The sequence below is a fragment of the Petromyzon marinus genome, assembly GCF_048934315.1.
Source record: "Petromyzon marinus isolate PM22_M1 ecotype Great Lakes invasive population chromosome 73 unlocalized genomic scaffold, UKy_Petmar_22M1.pri1.0 chr73_unloc.4, whole genome shotgun sequence".
Taxonomy (NCBI): Eukaryota; Metazoa; Chordata; class Hyperoartia; order Petromyzontiformes; family Petromyzontidae; genus Petromyzon; species Petromyzon marinus.
The window spans coordinates 22,099-36,728 of NW_027422610.1; the positions used below are offsets into that span (position 1 = coordinate 22,099).

At 43.9% G+C, this 14,630-nt stretch overlaps 1 long non-coding RNA gene across 1 annotated transcript; it reads left to right on the forward strand.

Annotated features, from left to right (window-relative positions):
• Positions 1-239: 239 nt before the first annotated feature.
• LOC142908139 (uncharacterized) lies at positions 240-11,774 on the forward strand. Its single transcript, XR_012931615.1, has 3 exons — positions 240-445; positions 6,959-7,063; positions 9,296-11,774. It is a non-coding gene; the product is annotated as an uncharacterized LOC142908139 (long non-coding RNA).
• The last annotated feature ends 2,856 nt before the right edge of the window (positions 11,775-14,630 follow it).

Here is a 14,630-nt window from a genome sequence, read left to right on the forward strand (position 1 = left end):
GGCGGTGGTGGTAGTGGTGGTCCTGGTGGTAGTGGTGGTGGTCCTGGTAGTGGTGTTGGTGGTAGAGGTGGTGGTGGTGGTGGCGGTGTTGGTGGTGGTGGTGGTGGCGGTGTTGGTGGTGGTAGTGGTGGTAGTGGTGGTGGTAGTGGTGGTGGTCCTGGTAGTGGTGTTGGTGGTAGAGGTGGTGGTGGTAGTGGTGGTGGTGGTGGCGGTGGTGTTGGTGGTGGTGGTGGTGTTGGTAGAGGATGTGGTAAAGGCGGTGGTGTTGGTGGTGTTGGTGGTGGTGGCGAGCTGTGGAGATTGGTGAGGGAGTTGGTGAGGAGGGTGAGGGGTGCTGTGTCTCTCACCTGCCTGCTGGGCGTCACCTGGGGATTCGCCTTTTTTGCCTGGGGACCCCTCTACCTGCCATTCACCTATCTCTTCGTGGTGTCCAACAGCCTACAGGGTAAGGTGGTGGTGGTGGTGGTGGCGGTGGTGGTGGGGGTGGTGGTGGTGGTGGTGGGGGAGGTGTTGGTGGGGGTGGTGGTGGTGATGATGGTGGGGGTGATGGTGGTGGTGGTAGTGGTGAGGGTGGTGGTGGTGATCATGGCGGTGATGTGAGTGATCTTAGCGATGGTGATCATGTTAGTGGTGATGTTGATGCTGTCGATGGTGTTGTTGATGGTGTTGATGGTGTTGTTGATGGTGTTGATGGTGGTGTTGATGTCGTTATTGATGTTTATGTTGTTGATGTTGCTGATGTTGATGATTATGTTGTTGATTTTGTTGATGTTGTCCATGATGATGTTGATGGTGTTGTTGATGATGTTGATGGTGTTGATGTTGGTGTTGTTGATGTTGTTGATGCTGTTGATGGTGTTGATGGTGTTGATGGTGATGGTGTTGTTGATGGTGTTGATGGTGGTGTTGATGTCGTTATTGATGTTTATGTTGTTGATGTTGCTGATGTTGATGATGATGATGTTGTTGATGTTGTCCATGATGATGTTGATGGTGTTGTTGATGATGTTGATGGTGCTGTGGATGGTGTTGTTGATGATGTTGATGGTGTTGATGTTGGTGTTGTTGATGTTGTTGATGGTGTTGATGCTGTTGATGGTGTTGATGCTGTTCATGGTGTTGATGCTGTTGATGGTGTTGATGGTGTTGATGGTGATGACTATGTTGTTCATGTTGCTGTTGATGATGTTGATGGTGTTGATGATGATTATGTTGTTGATGTTGATGGTGTTGATGGTGTTGTTGATGCTGTTGATGGTGTTGATGATGTTGTTGATAATGTTGATGGTGTTGTTGATGCTGTTGATGGTGTTGATGGTGTTGATGGTGGTGTTGTGGATGCTGTTGATGATGTTGTTGATGGTGTTGTTCATATTGATGGTGTTGATGGTGTTGTTGATGATGTTGATGGTGTTGTTCATGTTGATGGTGTTGATGTTGTTGTTGATGATGTTGATGGTGTTGATGTTGATGATTATGTTCTTGATGTTGTTGATGTTGTTGATGGTTTTGATGGTGTTGATGGTGTTGATGATGTTGATGTTGTCCATGATGTTGTGGATGCTGTTGTTGATGATGTTGATGGTGCTGTGGATGGTGTTGATGGTGTTGATGTTGATGATTATGTTGTTGATGGTGTTGATGTTGATGATGTTGATGTTGTCCATGATGATGTTGATGGTGTTGTTGATGATGGTGTTGATGTTGGTGTTGTTGATGTTGTTGATGCTGTTGATGGTGTTGATGGTGTTGATGGTGATGGTGTTGTTGATGGTGTTGATGGTGGTGTTGATGTCGTTATTGATGTTTATGTTGTTGATGTTGCTGATGTTGATGATGTTGTTGATGTTGTCCATGATGATGTTGATGGTGTTGTTGATGATGTTGATGGTGCTGTGGATGGTGTTGTTGATGATGTTGATGGTGTTGATGGTGTTGATGTTGATGGTGTTGATGTTGGTGTTGTTGATGTTGTTGATGGTGTTGATGCTGTTCATGGTGTTGATGCTGTTGATGGTGTTGATGGTGATGACTATGTTGTTCATGTTGCTGTTGATGATGTTGATGGTGTTGATGATGATTATGTTGTTGATGTTGATGGTGTTGATGGTGTTGTTGATGCTGTTGATGGTGTTGATGATGTTGTTGATAATGTTAATGGTGTTGTTGATGCTGTTGATGGTGTTGTTGATGCTGTTGATGGTGTTGATGGTGTTGATGGTGGTGTTGTGGATGCTGTTGATGATGTTGTTGATGGTGTTGTTCATATTGATGGTGTTGATGGTGTTGTTGATGATGTTGATGGTGTTGTTCATGTTGATGATGTTGATGTTGTTGTTGATGATGTTGATGGTGTTGATGTTGATGATTATGTTCTTGATGTTGTTGATGTTGTTGATGGTTTTGATGGTGTTGATGGTGTTGATGATGTTGATGTTGTCCATGATGTTGTGGATGCTGTTGTTGATGATGTTGATGGTGCTGTGGATGGTGTTGATGGTGTTGATGTTGATGATTATGTTGTTGATGGTGTTGATGTTGATGATGTTGATGTTGTCCATGATGTTGTGGATGCTGTTGTTGATGATGTTGATGGTGATGATGGTGTTGTTGATGTTGTTGATGCTGTTGATGGTGTTGATGGTGTTGATGGTGATGGTGTTGTTGATGGTGTTGATGGTGGTGTTGATGTCGTTATTGATGTTTATGTTGTTGATGTTGCTGATGTTGATGATGATGTTGTTGATGTTGTCCATGATGATGTTGATGGTGTTGTTGATGATGTTGATGGTGCTGTGGATGGTGTTGTTGATGATGTTGATGGTGTTGATGTTGGTGTTGTTGATGTTGTTGATGGTGTTGATGCTGTTGATGGTGTTGATGCTGTTCATGGTGTTGATGCTGTTGATGGTGTTGATGGTGATGACTATGTTGTTCATGTTGCTGTTGATGATGTTGATGGTGTTGATGATGATTATGTTGTTGATGTTGATGGTGTTGATGGTGTTGTTGATGCTGTTGATGGTGTTGATGATGTTGTTGATAATGTTGATGGTGTTGTTGATGCTGTTGATGATGTTGATGGTGTTGATGATGTTGATGGTGTTGTTCATATTGATGGTGTTGATGGTGTTGTTGATGATGTTGATGGTGTTGTTCATGTTGATGGTGTTGATGTTGTTGTTGATGATGTTGATGGTGTTGATGTTGATGATTATGTTCTTGATGTTGTTGATGTTGTTGATGGTTTTGATGGTGTTGATGGTGTTGATGATGTTGATGTTGTCCATGATGTTGTGGATGCTGTTGTTGATGATGTTGATGGTGCTGTGGATGGTGTTGATGGTGTTGATGTTGATGATTATGTTGTTGATGGTGTTGATGTTGATGATGTTGATGTTGTCCATGATGTTGTGGATGCTGTTGTTGATGATGTTGATGGTGATGATGGTGTAGATGTTGATGATTATGTTGTTGATGTTATTGTTGTTATTGCTGATGTTGATGATTATGTTGTTGATGGTGTCGATGGTGTTGTTGATGGTGCTGATGGAGTTGATGGTGTTGATGGTGCTGTTGTTGATGTTGATGATGTTGATGATGTTGATGATTATGTTGTCGATGCTGTTGTTGCTGATGTTGATGATGTTGATGTTGTTGATGGTGTTAATGGTGTTGTTGATGCTGTTGATGGTGTTGATGATGTTGATGGTGTTGTTGATGTTGTCGATGATGTTGTTGATGATGTTGATGGTGTTGTTGATGTTGTCGATGATGTTGTTGATGATGTTGATGATGTTGATGGTGTTGCTGATGAGTTGATGTTGTTGATGGTGTTTATAATGTTGTTGAGGTTATTGATGTTGAAGTTGTTGATGGTGTTTATAATGTTGTTGTTGAGGTTATTGATGTTGTTGATGTTGATGGTGTTTATTATGTTGTTATTGATGATGATGTTGTTGTTGTTGAGGTTATTGGTGGTGTTGTTGATGGTGATGTTGATGATGTTGATGGTGTTGTTGTTGTTCATGTTGTTGATGGTGTTTATAATGTTGTTGTTGATGTTTTTGTTGGTGTTTATAATGTTGTTATTGATGTTGTTGATGTTGCTGCTGCTGCTGTTGTTATTGTTGATGTTGTTGATGGTGTTTATAATGTTGTTGATGTTGTTGATGGTGTTTATAATGGTATTGATGTTGTTTATCTTGTTGTTGTTGAGGTTATTGTTGTTGTTGAAGTTGTTGTTGATGGTGTTTATAATGTTGTTGTTGTTGATGATGTTGTTGTTAATGTTGTTGATGTTGTTGTTGATGTTGTTGATGTTCTTGTTGTTGATGATGTTGATGGTGTTGTTGATGATGTTGATGTTGTTGATGGTTTTGATGTTGTTGATGGTATTTATAATGTTGTTGATGTTGTTGTTGATGTTGTTGTTGATGTTGTTGATGTTCTTCTTGTTGATGATGTTGATGGTGTTGTTGATGATTTTGATGTTGTTGATGGTATTTATAATGTTGTTGATGTTGATGTTGTTGATGTTATTGTTGATGTTGTTGTTGTTGATGTTATTGTTGATGTTGTTGTTGTTGTTAATGTTGTTGATGTTGTTGTTGTTGATTTTCTTGTTGTTGATGATGTTGATGATGCTGATGGTGTTAATGGTGTTGATGGTATTTATAATGTTGTTGATGTTGATGTTGTTGATGTTATTGTTGATGTTGTTGTTGTTGATGTTGTTGATGATGTTGATGGTGTTGATGCTGTTGATGTTGTTGATGGTATCTATAATGTTGTTGTTGTTGATGTTATTGTTGATGTTGTTGTTGATGTTGTTGTTGTTGATGATGTTGTTGTTGTTGAGGTTATTGGTGGTGTTGTTGATGTTGTTGTTGATGTTGTTGTTGTTGATGAGGTTATTGGTGGTGTTGTTTATAATGTTGTTGTTGATGATGATGTTGATGATGTTGTTGTTGTTGATGATGTTGATGGTGTTGTTGTTGATGTTGTTGCTGTTGTTGTTGATGTTGTTGTTGTTGATGTTGTTGATGTTCTTCTTGTTGATGATGTTGATGGTGTTGTTGATGATTTTGATGTTGTTGATGGTATTTATAATGTTGTTGATGTTGATGTTGTTGATGTTATTGTTGATGTTGTTGTTGTTGATGTTATTGTTGATGTTGTTAATGTTGTTGATGTTGTTGTTGATGTTGTTGATGTTCTTGTTGTTGATGATGTTGATGGTGTTGTTGATGATGTTGATGGTGTTGATGGTATTTATAATGTTGTTGATGTTGATGTTGTTGATGTTATTGTTGATGTTGTTGTTGTTGATGTTGTTGATGATGTTGATGGTGTTGATGCTGTTGATGTTGTTGATGGTATTTATAATGTTGTTGTTGTTGATGTTATTGTTGATGTTGTTGTTGAGGTTATTGGTGGTGTTGTTGATGTTGTTGTTGATGTTGTTGTTGTTGATGATGTTGATGGTGTTGTTGTTGATGATGTTGATGATGTTGTTGTTGTTGATGATGTTGATGTTGTTGTTGATGATGTTGATGTTGTTGTTGATGTTGTTTATAATGTTGTTGTTGTTGTTGATGATGATGTTGTTGATGTTGATTATAATGTTGTTGTTGTTGTTGTTGTTGTTGATGATGATGATGTTGTTGTTGATGATGATGTTGTTGATGTTGTTTATAATGTTGTTGTTGATGATGATGTTGTTGTTGTTGTTGTTGTTGTTGATGATGTTGATGGTGTTGTTGGTGATGTTGTTGCTGTTGATGATGTTGTTGTTGTTGCTGTTGTTGTTGATGTTGTTGCTGTTGATGATGTTGTTGTTGTTGCTGTTGTTGTTGATGTTGTTGTTGTTGTTGATGTTGATGATGTTGTTGATGGTGTTTATAATGTTGATGTTGTTGTTGTTTATAATGTTGTTGTTGATGTTGTTGTTGTTGATGTTGTTGATGTTGTTGATGTTGTTGTTGTTGATGTTATTGTTGATGTTATTGTTGATGTTGTTGTTGATGTTGTTGATGGTGTTGTTGTTGTTGATGTTGTTTATAATGTTATTGTTGATGATGTTGATGTTGTTTATAATGTTATTGTTGATGATGTTGATGTTGTTTATAATGTTGTTGTTGATGATGTTGATGTTGTTTATAATGTTGTTGATGATGTTGATGTTGTTTATAATGTTGTTGTTGATGATGTTGATGTTGTTTATAATGTTGATGTTGTTGATGTTGTTGTTGATGATGATGTTGATGTTGTTGATGTTGTTTATAATGTTGTTGTTGTTTATAATGTTGTTGTTGTTTATAATGTTGTTGTTGTTGTTGATGTTGTTGATGTTGTTGTTGTTGATGTTATTGTTGATGTTATTGTTGATGTTGTTGTTGATGTTTTTGATGGTGTTGTTGTTGTTGATGATGTTGTTTATAATGTTATTGTTGATGATGTTGATGTTGTTTATAATGTTATTGTTGTTGATGTTGTTGTTGATGTTGAAGTTGTTGTTGATTATAATGTTGATGATGTTGATGTTGTTTATAATGTTGTTGTTGTTGTTGTTGATGATGATGTTGTTGTTGATGATGTTGATGTTTTTGTTGTTGTTGTTGTTGTTGATGGTGTTGTTGTTGTTGATGTTGTTGATGTTCTTGTTGTTGTTGTTGTTGTTGATGATGTTGTTGATGATGTTGTTTATAATGTTGTTGTTGATGATGTTGATGTTGTTTATAATGTTGTTGTTGATGTTGATGTTGTTGATGATGTTAATGTTGTTGTTGTTGATGTTGAAGTTGTTGTTGATGTTGTTTATAATGTTGTTGTTGTTGTTGATGATGATGTTGTTGTTGATGATGTTGATGTTTTTGTTGTTGTTGTTGTTGATGATGTTGATGTTGTTTATAATGTTTATAATGTTGTTGTTGTTGTTGTTGTCCCCACACGCCAGGCGTCTTCATCTTCGTGTTCCACGCCGCGCTGAAGGACGCCGTCCGCCGCCAGTGGCGCCGCTCGCTCTGCTGCCGCAGCTACGGCGGAGCGGACCACGCGGCAGGTGAGAGCCGTGGGGATACAAAGACGGCCGGGGAGGGGGGGGTGTGGAACTGAGCGAGAGCGAGAGCGAGAGAGAGAACCCCTAGAACCGCAGCGGACGTGGGCAGAATCGTTCTGTTGACCCCGCGTGCCGACGTGGGTTCTGAAGATTACTGGCGGGGCGTAGCCTTTGCGGCAGGGGTTGATTGGCTGGAATGACGCGGAAGGATTTTTGGGCACGCCAAAAACAAAAAAAACCCCGTTTCTGATTGCACGGAGCGGCACAAAAGCACGCCGTTAACCACACCCCACACACACCACACACACACCACACACCACACACACCACACACACCACACACACCACACCACACACACCACCGGGTCAAAATGCGCGCCGACTATCGGGGAAACGGTAGAGGGGAGCGGGGAGCGGTGGGGCATTGAAGTTGAAAGGTAAAATTTAATTTGATGATGATGATGATGATGATTTAGTCTTCTTTGGTTCTTTCGGTAAAGTCACCACCACGTAGAATGAGAATAAAATAATAAATTGATGAAATAAAATAACACAACAATAATATTCTCACGGACGTTTCGGCCACAACACAAGCGGCCTTCATCAGGTGAAGGGAGCGAGACTGTCTGGTAGGACAGCACTGGAGTGAGAGAGCCACGTTCAGATCACGGCTTTTAAGCTGTGTGAGAGGAACAAAGAGCCTTGACGAAGGAAATCGAAAAATGATGATTTAGATTGAAAGCTTTCGAGACTTGCAGGGATTCATATTCTCGGGCGTTTGGGTAAAGTCGCCACTGTGTTGGGTAGGGAAGCGATACAATGGTAAAAATATAAAACAGTACAATTATTGTAAAAACGTTAAAATTATTGTTCCTGGTTCTTTCGGTAAAGTCACCACCGCGTTAGATAGGGAAACAATAAAATAATAAAAAAAATACAAAACAATAAAATTCTCACGGCGTTTCGACCGTAACACAAGCAGCCATCATCAGGTGGTGAAAACCACCACGGTAGAAGGGAAACAATAAAATAATAAAAATATAAAACAATAAAATAAATCACGACGTTTCGACCGTGACACAAACAGCCATCATCAGGTGTGAAAACCACCACGTAGAAGGGAAACAATAAAATAATAAAAAAATACAAAACAATAAAATTCTCACGACGTTTCGACCGTGACACAAACAGCCATCATCAGGTGTGACAACCAACGGCAAGAAACATTTGAAAGACGTGGCGGTTGGTGTTTATTTATTTTTAAACGTTAGCACCACGGAGAGAGTGATTTGACAGTTTGTTTAGATGGACGAGTCCATCTATGTTCATATTCTTGGTTCTTTCGGTAAAGTCTTTACCCGAAGAACCAAGAATATTAATTTGATTGTTTTACAATAATTTTATTGTTTTATATTTGTATTATTTTATTGTTTCCCCTTCTAACGTGGTGGTGACTTTAACCGAAAGAACCAAGAATAATAATTTTATTGTTTTATATTTGTATTATTTTATTGTTTCCCCTCCTAACGTGGTGGTGACTTTACCGGAAGAACCAAGAATAATAATTTTATTGTTTTATATTTTTATTCTTTTATTGTTTCCCCTCCTAACGTGGTGGTGACTTTAACCGAAAGAACCAAGAATAATAATTTTATTGTTTTATATTTTTATTATTTTATTGTTTCCCCTCCTAACGTGGTGGTGACTTTACCGAAAGAACCAAGAACAACAACGATAATAATAATGTTTGGACAAATTCTTAGTTTTTTCGGTAAAGTCACGTTGAAGGGAAACAACAAAATAATAAAATATATATAAAACAATAAAAAAAATTATCACGACGTTTCGACCATAACTCAAACGATTTGAGTTATGGTCGAAACGTCGTGAGAATTTTTTTGAGTTATGGTCGAAACGTCGTGAGAATTTTTTTATTGGTTTATATATTTTTTATTATTTTGTTGTTTCCCTTCAACGTGGTGACTTTACCGGAAAAAAAACTAAGAATATGAATTACTGCAGTCACGAAAGCTTTAAATCAAAATTTAATGTTTGGACAAGTTCGGTGGGCCTGATTAAGAATGTCCAATGGGGCCGCACTCTGCCCACGCCTGGCCTAGAAGCTTCCGGAACTTGGGCGGATTTAGGGCGGTGCTGAGCGTTTGACCCCCTGCCGGCGGGGTGCACCTGGCCTGGCACGAGGCCGTCGTTGCTGCCGTCGCTGTGCGCGTCACAGACTGGAGTCGGACCGTGACCCGGAACGACGTGAAGGCGGCGGGTCACCGTGACGGGCAGGCCGCTCCGCACGGAGGCACGCGGCAACAGCACCGCGCTACCTGCACCGCGGTCCACGCAGCCTCACCACCACCACCACCGCCACCATCGCCACCACCACCACAGTAACCCTGACCGTGCCTAGCGAGTGTCTGTGTGTGAGTGAGTGTGTGAGGTGCCGGACGGGCAACGCTGTCGTGGACAATGCTGTGGGGGGAGGAGCCAATTCCGATTGGCTCCTCCCCTCATGGCGTCTGTGACCAGCACAGAGGCTAAACGGGGGGCTCTGGATGGGTGCGAGGGGCTGGTGACCCCTCCACCTTCAATAAATTACCACGAAACCACGAGTTAAACTGAAATATGTAACTAATAAGCTTGTGCCGGAGGCCCCGGGGGGACAGGCGTCTATGACATTTCCTGGCCAAACCCCAATTGGCGGAGCCGGGACATTGAATCTCAAACCTCGGGGCTCCTCCAGAAACAACGAAAAGCCATTACGGATGGCCACGTGGAATGTTCGAACACTCACTTCGGAGGAGAGACTGCCACTCCTCTGTCGGGAGCTGGACCGGTACCGCCTGGATCTCTGTGGCATTCAGGAGGTCCGGTGGACCGGCTCTGGCTCCTGCCACCATGAGGGGTGGACAGTCCTCTACTCGGGGCAGGAGACTGCCAAACAACAGGGAGTGGCTCTTCTTTTGAACAAAAGAATGAAAGGGGCGTGGGAGCGTGGCGGTGAGGTGTGGGAAGCTTTAAGCCCCAGGCTACTTTGGGCTCGCCTTCCCATCAACCGGAGGCGAGGAATGGTGGTCGTGGTTACTTATGCCCCCACCGAAGATGAACATCCGTGGAGGGATGCAGGCAAAGCCGATGAGTCAGATGCCTTCTATGACCTCCTGTCACGGGTGCTGGCTAAAGTGGCCCCTCGGGATAGAGTCATCATGTTGGGTGACTTCAATGCCCGAGTTGGTCATGATGCTGGCACCTGGCCTGGAGTGATTGGAGGGCATGGGCCGGATCAGCTCAATAACAACGGTAGGAGGCTGCTAGATTTTTGTGCAGCCCATGGGCTTGTAATTACCAACACGCTGTTCCGGCATCGGCGCATCCACACAACATCATGGATGCATGCCGGATCCAAGCAAGAACATGTGCTGGACTACATAGTGACGGACCAGCGGATGTGAGCCCATGTCCTTGACACCAGGACCTACCGTGGAGCTGATCTGCCCTCTGACCATCGACTAGTCATCTGTAAGATGCGCCTGCCATTCTTCCACTCCGGTGGTGGGTGTACACCCAGGACCCCATTCCAACCTAAAGTGGCCTGGTCTCAGTTATCTGATGAAAGTTGCAAACGAGAATTTCATCATCGCTTGCAGCTGGGATTGGCATCGTCCCCGACTCCTCCTGATGTCGAGGGTAAATGGGCGAGGTTTGGCACTGTGACTCATGCAGCTGCAATCGCCGCTTTGGGTACGTGGTCCAGACCTCCCCAGAGACCCTGGCTGACAGAGGAGGTGTTCAGGATGGTTGAGAAAAAGCGACAGGCCCACTGTCATCGGCTACAGAATCCCACGTCAGAGAATGAGGAGGCTTACCGCAGCCTTCGCTCGGAGGTTCGGAGAGCCGTGAGGCGCTGCAAGAATGGGTGGTGGTCGCGGGTTGCTGAGGAGATGGAGTCTGCCTCAGTGGCCCGTGATCACAAATCTCTATTTAACTCCATCAAAAAAGTAACCTGCAGCGCCACACCTATTACCATCATTAGGGGAAAAAACGGTGATCCAATCTCTGACCCCCAGCAACTGGTTTGCAGATTTGCTGAGCATTTCTGTGAGGTCCTGGGGGAGGGAAAATCCCTCAGCCAGGAAAACATCGTGGCACAAAGTGAGGATGACCCTGCTGAGGCTGCGGTGCCTCAAATATTGGAAAAAGTCACCCCCTGTGAGTGGCTGGCTGAGGTGCCATCTGTTGAGGAAGTACTGAAGGCAATCCGGAGTCTGAGACCAGGAAAGGCAGCGGGCAGAGATGATCTCCCAAGCGAAATGCTGAGGGAGGGTGGCGTTTGTGCACAGACTGCCCTATATGACATCATAACAACGGTCTGGACCACTGGACGGGTTCCGCAGGATTGGAAGGATGCCCTGGTGGTCCCCCTCTTTAAGAAGGGGGACCTCTTTAAGAAGGGGGACCGCACAGACTGTAACAACTACAGGAGCATCTCCTCAGTGTGCCGGGAAAGGTCCTAGCAAGGATTATTCAGCATCGCCTTGCCAGGTACGCTGAGGAGAGGCTTGCGGAGCCCCAATGCGGTTTCAGGAAAGGGCGGTCCTGCACAGATGCCATATTTTCTGTCCGTCTGCTTCAGCAGAGGTGTAGGGAATTCCAACAAGACCTACATCTCTGCTTTATTGACCTGGTCAAGGCCTATGATACCATCAGTAGGCCTGGGCTCTGGGTTGTTCTTCGTGCTTTTGGAGTACCTGACCCTCTGCTCACGATCATTAAGGACCTTCATGATGGTGAGCAGGCCCGGGTAAAACTATGTGGCCGGGAGTCAGAGCCATTCCCTGTACACCTTGGGGTGCGACAGGGATGTCCTCTGGCTCCCACATTATTTAACATCTATTTTGACCACGTAGTTCGTGAAGCCTTCAATAGCTGTACCGGGGGAATCTCCATATGGTACAGATATAATGGGAGGCTAATCGATGCCCGGGTGCGGTCAAGGGATGGCTCCCTATTGCTCAACCACGTTATGTATGCTGATGATTTGGTAATAGCTGCTCATTCAGAGGAGGAGTTGGAGACGCTGCTGCTGAGACTGGAGCGTGCCACTAAGAGGTGGGGCCTTACCATCAGCCCCACCAAAACTAAGCACCTGCCTGGGTATTTTGTACCATCGGACACTCCACCCCCACAACTCCCAATCAGTGATGGGGCAGTTGTGGAGAGAGTGGAGAGTTTCGCATACCTGGGCAGTGTGCTTATGACCGGCTCCAGTTTAACAGCAGAGGTCTCACTCTGAATCAGTTGAGCGGCAATATCTTTTCATCGGTTGCGTAACGCTGTGTGGAAGCTACCTGGTCTGTCGCTCCGCATTAAGCTTTAGGTCTTCTCGGCCACGGTCATTCCCTCTCTACGCTTGCGAAACGTGGACCCCCCTAATAGAACATCTTTGCTGGTTAGAAACATTTAGGCTGGCCTGCCTACGATCCATCCTGGGTTTAACCAGACTGGATTGTGTGAGGAGCTCACAAATCCTTGAAAGATCTGGGCAAGGTCCCATCGGTGAGCTCCTCCGGCGGGCAAGGCTGCGATGGCTGGGTCATGTAGCCCGCATGCCCAGCCACCGCATGCCGAAACAGCTTTTGTTCGGCCGGATCGAGGGGGCTATGCGGGCGTGGCACGGGCTAGAGAAGAGATGGAGTGATGTGGTACAGGAGGACGTGGAGCTGAGAGGACTTGCCGATGACCGGTACCAGCGGTGTCAAGATCGGCCTCTGTGGAGGAGGCTCGTGAAGGATGCTACTGGGCAGTTGGAGGTAGTCGCCCTCCAACAACAACGGAGGGCGGAGGAGCGACGCTCACAACAACGAGCGGAGCGCCGGGTGGCTAAAGCACAGCAGGTTGGCACAATAGGGGGCACAGGTCGTGCATCAGCCAGTCATCTCAGTCAGTCGACCCATGGCACCTGGGTCTGCCCCGTGACCTCCTGCCAGCGGGCGTTCGACACTCCACGTGGCCTCACGGTGCACATAGCCTGGTACAAGCGTTGTGGTGACGTCACCGCCACTTAGTGGCGAATGGCGGTTGTTGTTGTGTCTGTGTGTGTGTGAGTATGTGTGTGTGTGTCAGTGTGTGTCTGTGTGTGTGAGTATGTATGTGAGTGTGTGTGAGTGTGTGTGTGGTGTGTGTGTGAGTGTGTGTGTGAGTGTGTGTGTCTGTGTGTGTCTGTGTGTGAGTGTGTGTGAGTGTGTGTGAGTGTGTGTGTCTGTGTGTGAGTGTGTGTGTCTGTGTGTGTGTGAGTGTGTCTGTGTGTGTGGCTAGCAGCACCACAAAACGCACTGTGTACTACACTACACTATACACTACACTATACACTACACTATACACTGCACTATACACTACACTATACACTACACTATACACTACACTATACACTACACTATACACTACACTATACACTACTATACACTACACTATACACTACTATACACTACACTACACTATACACTACACTACTATACACTACACTACTATACACTACACTACTATACACTACACTACTATACACTACACTACTATACACTACACTACTATACACTACACCACTATACACTACACTATACACTATACAATACACTATACACTACACTACTATACACTACACTACTATACACTACACTACTATAAACTACACTATACACTACACTACTATACACTACACTATACACTACACTACTATACACTACACTATACACTACACTATACACTACACTATACACTACACTACACTATACACTACACTACTATACTACACTACTATACACTACACTACTATACACTACACTACTATACACTACACTATACTATACACTACACTATACACTACACACTACACTACTATACACTACACTACTATACACTACACTACTATACACTATACACTATACTACACTATACACTACACTATACTACACCATACACTACACTATACACTAGACTATACACTACACTATACTACACTATACTACACACTACACGACACTCCACCGCTATATAACATTGAGAACTCGTCTTTAGAACTGCATTGTTGTTGTTGTGTTTAGTTTGCTGTCCTTACACAGCACCTCCGTTTAGCACCGTTGGCTCCGTACGAAAGAATCTCAACACACACACACTGCATTGTACACCACACTATACACTACACTGTAGAATATACAGTACCTTATACACCACACATCGCATGACCAACTCGGGCATTGAAGTCACCCAACAACAAGATGACTCTATCCCGAGGGGCCACTTTAGCCAGCACCTGTGACAGGAGGTCACAGAAGGCATCCGACTCATCGGCCTTGCCTGCATCCCTCCACGGATGTTCGTCTTCGGTGGGGGCATAAGTAACCACGACCACCACCCCTCGCCTCCGATTGATGGGAAGGCGAGCCCAAAGTAGCCTGGGGCTTACAGCTTCCCACACCTCACCGCCACGCTCCCACGCCCCCTTCATTCTCAAGTTCAGAAGAAGAGCCACACCCTGTTGTTTGGCAGTCTGCTGCCCCGAGTAGAGG